Consider the following 5,600-nt stretch of genomic DNA (forward strand, 5'->3'; position numbering starts at 1 on the left):
CAGAAGGAACAGAGAAATAAACAAAACCAAAACTCAAGACAGTACATTATCCAACTCAAATTTGCTCCAGTTCTCTTCATTCAGCCCAGCCATGTTTGATCTTTTTTTCACCCACCAGAAGCTATTGTTTTTTTATATCTTCCACGACATTTCTCAGAATGGCGCATCTATTGTTAAATATTTTTTCGTTACGGCACGTCCAAATTTTCCATACCGTGAGAAGAGCAATAGACTGCACTACTCTTTTTTCTTAAGCCATCGCTGCCATAGTTCGGCACATGCTGTAGAACCTGATTAACCGATTCGAAGGCCCTAGGGATTGGAAGCTTAACCGAACCCAAAACGCTCTACCAAACGGACCGAGCAAAAGAGCACGCAACTAAAAGACGATATGCGTCCTCCTCAGCTATGCCACATAACGGACACCGCTCGTTTCCCACGTTCACGCTTCTCCTAGCCAACGCCGTAGTCGTAGGAATCCAACCTTCCATTGCTCTCCAGACGAAATGATTAATTTTTGGCACTGCAATTCTATTCCAGTTAAAAATATTGTTCTGACTCGTATTCGCTGAACTCTTTTCCAGCTCATGTCTGACTATTTTAACAGAAAAATCAGATTTTTTATTATCCGATAGCCATGACCAGGTATCTTTTTTGTCGCTCCTGCTAAGGTATCTTTGCGAATAACTAAGCATAACAATAGTTCTATCAAAAGCTTCATTCAACCCAAAAGCCGGTAACGATGCTACCATAATCTCGTGCTCAAAAGAACCAATCTATGATCTAAAAACACCTCGATCATTCACCGTTGGTTGTTTAATCTCTGTTGCTACCTGCAACGAAGAACCACCGAGATCAAGAAGACCCAAAGTATCCAACCTTGATGAACTCACGAACATACCCATAACCCATGTGACAGTTTAGTGCAATCCAACCGTAATAAGCCTCTTCTTCCCCACTCAAAACCCGAATCCAATCTTTGCTAACAAGGGAAGAGTAAGGGCAGGAAAGGAAAAAAAACAAGTTCTTCCCCTTAAGTTGTTTCTCCGAAGGTAACTCATAAATTTTAAAGCACACATCCACCTTTGAACATTGTTGTTCCCCTTTCAACTGTCATCAGCAGAAAGAACAAAAGTTGATATCAAGATTATCACCAATCCCTGCAAACAAGGAATGTGAAACAGAGATCAACAGAAAAGAAAGACAAAACAACTTAAGTATACCTTGATTCATGGCTTCCAAACTTCTATCTTCCCCGTAGATGCTTGACTCAAAGTTGGTCATGGCTTCCCTACCATTACATTGTTAAATGATGATCTGAAATGTCATTAAACACATTAACTTTCAAAGATTATGTAATTAAAGAATTACAAGACCCCTGTAGCTTCCACTTCATTGTCGAATAATCCAAAGAAGACATGCCTGCAAACCAAGCTTGTAGATAAAAAACTGCCATTAGCACAATTAGTATAAGAAAACTATTGTTACATCAAGTATGTATCTCATCTATCAAATATCATGATCATGAACAATTCCTTACTTTTTCCCTAGAAGCTGATCCATACGCGCCACCCATCTGCCAATTTATGAAGAGTCACTATTTAATATTTCGAGCTTCCTCTAAAGAATCCGGTGCCCTTCCTACGCAATATATGAAATTATAAATGAATTCTTCTTTTAAAAGATTGTTTGCCTATTTCATAACAAAGTAATATTGATTTTTAACCATAATCTGCTATTAACACTATTAAAAAAAGTGAAAAAGAAACAAAATGTAATTGTGGGTCATCGCAGTTCATTCTAGCCTGTACTAAAAATGACCAGGTACAACTTAGACCCGGTTTAACCCATTAATCCTACTACATACTCCCTGTATTAGCAACAACAATCAGAATCAACTTGAATATAAGCAAAAGTTATGTAATAAAATCAAATAGACTTCTAAAAGGGCACCTTGTCAAAAACACAGATGAAGCTTTTCAAGGGTTCTTCAAAATTTCCTAGTAAAGCAGCAATGACTCGATTAATTCGAACTAAAATTCAGTAGGCAATTGAATGTCGTCAATCAGAATCCTAGATGATGACTCAATCAGAACCCAAGACGACGACAAACCATCGCCAAACATTAGTAGTTACCAATCAAAACTGGGATTTGATACGATAATTTAAACCCTTTTGTTTCACAACTCAAAATTGAAAATCATACCTGTGGTCCGCCGAATGTGTTGAATAATCTCGCCTTCGTTCATCTTCAATCGGTCTGCAAGCAACAACCATCGCGTCAGACAGTGGTAGTGGGGTTGGCAACGACGGTGATGACAATGGTGGTGAAGGGAAACCTCACACCTCTCCTTTATAACAATCTGATGAAACTGGATATAAATGGATGAAAACTTAGTCGTTTGTGCGGTTCGTCTTCTTCACCGGGAGAATTAGGGTTGCTGCCATCCAATCGTCAAGAATTGATTTCAATGATGTGACCTAATTGATTGTTTAACTAATTGCAGTGACGCTTTGAGTCATCTTATTCAGGTGTAGGCTTGATTATGGGCGTAATCCATTGAATTGGGGGGCAAAATTGGGAGAAGATGATGAAAGAACAGGGAATAAGGCATGACTCTTCGTCTGCTATCTTAAAATTTCAAGGGTAAATTACTTTTTAGTACAGAGGAGATGTATTATATAGTTATATAGATAAAGTTTTTCTATAACTTGTTTTCTACTACGATATGTTATAACGTAGTGTATTATATTATGTAAATTGACTCTACATTATACCTTGATTTTATATGCCATCATGCATCATGTAAATATTGTTGAATAAAACAACAAAACCAAATTTGTGGTTTATATGCTATCATAAAAACAAGTATAAATATCCTTAAATATGACATCAAAATTGTCATACTCTCTGAATTTGATTATTAATTTATAAAAGGTCATAAGATTTATAGATCGATAATACTACATGACTTGGTCATGTAACGATTTCTCAAATTATAATATATGAAAAGAAGATTGTCTTTAATGAAAATCTGGATAAAAGTTGTTCATTTGTCACACCTGAGATATGCTCATGAAGTAGCGATACCATTAACAAAGTATGAGTTTAAAATGATTTCATACCCATGTGACTGAACGAAGAATGAGAATCCATGAAAGTGAATATGATGATGATCAGTGTAAAGGTCACGATCATGACCCAAGGGAAATTAAAATGTTGCCACCATGAAAATTTGTTATTATGCTCATGTGAATAATGAGATCAACCATGTGGTGATTATAGAATGATCGCTATAAAGGTCGTGATCATGGTAAATGAGAAAACTGTAATGATCCTATATTGATAGTGAGATCAACCATGTTAATATTGAAATCAACCACAAGAAGTGACTCGCTAAGGAAGTGATTATACAAGAATATAATATATGAAACATGTATAACATGAATGTTTTAAATAATAAGATACTGTTCTCTCATATTTTATGTCATGTATTAAACAAACACGAGTGCAACTAAAACATGTATGATCCATAAAACCTCCGATGAAGAATGAAAAGCTATAAGACTTGTTCTGGTTCTACTTCATTCCCTGAATTGAATGTGATTATATAACGACCATTGAAAATATCATGATCATGGACATAATTGAGAAATTTGTAATGACGATCATAATAAATAATGAGATCGGTCATCAGAAGTGTTATGATAGCCAAGTTGATAATAAGATTGACCATATCAGAATGATATGATAGCCAAGTTCAGAATTGTAATAATGGTCATAATGAGATTGACCACTATAAGTGGCAAATTATGGTAGTGATTACACGAGAACAAAATGTGAAAAAGGATAAAAGTTATATAACACAATAGTTTGCAATGATAACACGTTGTTCTCTCGCATAATGCAACTACTACACATACGATCGTAAACTATAAGTTTATGTATCATGATTATTTACTTAATTGGCATGACTGGTTAGACCACACCAAGTCAATGATGATGTGAAACATAATGAATAACTAGAAGATTCTTCAAGATAATAATTAGCATGTAATGTTTGCTCTCGAGGGAAATTATATATTTGCAAAAATAAACGAGGGTGTGTATACCTAAATATTCCGGAATCGATTAAAGGACATGCATATCCCAACATGATACCATTTAGTTTTTTTTAATCGATGCATCGTCTAAATGGTTATCAAATCCACAACCTGAAGCTTGTGTGATTGTGGCTTAGCTAATGTGATAGCAAGCATATTAATCCAGATTAGTATATTTATTTGATAATAGTGAATTTGATTCCCAAGTTATTAACGATCATTGGAATAAGTGTTATTGTGATCACTAAACATCTACTATTGGTTACAAAGCCAATAATCATGAGAGGAGCAAATGTTCATTTAGGTACATGTAAAATACATACAACTGAAGTTGTAAAATATGTTGGACATAAACGGGTCTTTTATGTGAATTATGTGAAAATCATATGTGAAAATCAAATTGGGTGATATAAGGAAAAATTGGTGGCACAATAATTTTCGCAAAGACCTATGATTGATTATGAGGAGACGTTTTCTCCAGTGGTGGATGTATTGACTTTCCAATATTTTATTAGTCTGGTAATATAAAGAGAGAATTGATATTCGTCTTATGAATGTTATGTATCACTTAATAGTGAAAGTTTACATGAAAGTCCCGAAGGATTAAATTATGTAGGTCATGTAAAGTAAGTTCTCGAGAACAATGTGATCATTCTATACATATTCTGCTTTGAATAGGTTATGATTATTTTACATGTTGGACATAATTGGAACTCCTCATGAGTTTCTAAAGCAATTGAATGCTTAAAAGGTTAATTGACACATCTTAACAATGTAATACTTGTGCACCAAGAAACATACATAGAAAACTTGTACCCGATGATTGAGATATCTCAATAAATAGTGTACACACATGGTACAATATGGATTTTGGAGATAAAAGCAAGGGTTCATGACATTTTACATATGATATAGATATCTATGTGTTAAATGAGCAAATTTATATAGCAAAACTTCTGAAGAGTGAAAGCACATGCATATTTGGATAAGATGGAATAAATTCCCTCATGGATTGATAATGTTAGAAGCATTAATGATGTCAAAGCCTCAAGAGCGTATTATATGAAGTTGACAAAATACGTATGGACTAAATAGCCGAAACGAGTGTTGTACAACTCGAGATATTCGCATAAAGAGGGATATAATTTTGATTAAACTAGCGATGTTCTATGAACATTCTACGTTTAAAAGTTCACTATAATCGCAATTTATAGTAATGATGTCTAGGCATCATTGAGAGAAATTGTCGAGCTTTTGGAGGGAGAATTTTTTAATGACCTTGGCACGGTCTAATTATTACCTAAACTGCAGTTCGAGTATATATGTAATTATATTTTACTAATCCCTCAAGTACATCTAGAAGATGATGTTTGGATATTTTAGTATGGACATAGTTGAATCGTAAAGTATGTTAAAGGTTGTTAAATCATTTGTTATAAGAAATGCCTATTATCATCTCCTACCAAAGTAGAGATTCTCATTCTAGAAGTACCATC

General features: G+C 34.4%; 1 long non-coding RNA gene across 3 annotated transcripts; it reads right to left on the reverse strand.

The window, feature by feature from the left end:
* Positions 1-991: 991 nt before the first annotated feature.
* Positions 992-2,482, reverse strand: LOC110891997. 3 transcript variants are annotated; one of them, XR_004872513.1, is made up of 6 exons: positions 2,347-2,482; positions 2,207-2,260; positions 1,541-1,641; positions 1,372-1,434; positions 1,224-1,291; positions 992-1,110 (listed from the first exon to the last, which is right to left on the reverse strand). It is a non-coding gene; the product is annotated as an uncharacterized LOC110891997 (long non-coding RNA). The 3 variants fall into 3 exon arrangements; XR_002565747.2 differs by lacking the exon at positions 2,347-2,482 and adding an exon at positions 1,954-2,000 and having other exon boundaries at positions 2,207-2,246; XR_004872512.1 differs by having other exon boundaries at positions 2,207-2,482.
* Between the last annotated feature and the right edge of the window lie 3,118 nt (positions 2,483-5,600).

This window comes from Helianthus annuus, chromosome 11, assembly GCF_002127325.2.
Source record: "Helianthus annuus cultivar XRQ/B chromosome 11, HanXRQr2.0-SUNRISE, whole genome shotgun sequence".
Taxonomy (NCBI): domain Eukaryota; kingdom Viridiplantae; phylum Streptophyta; class Magnoliopsida; order Asterales; family Asteraceae; genus Helianthus; species Helianthus annuus.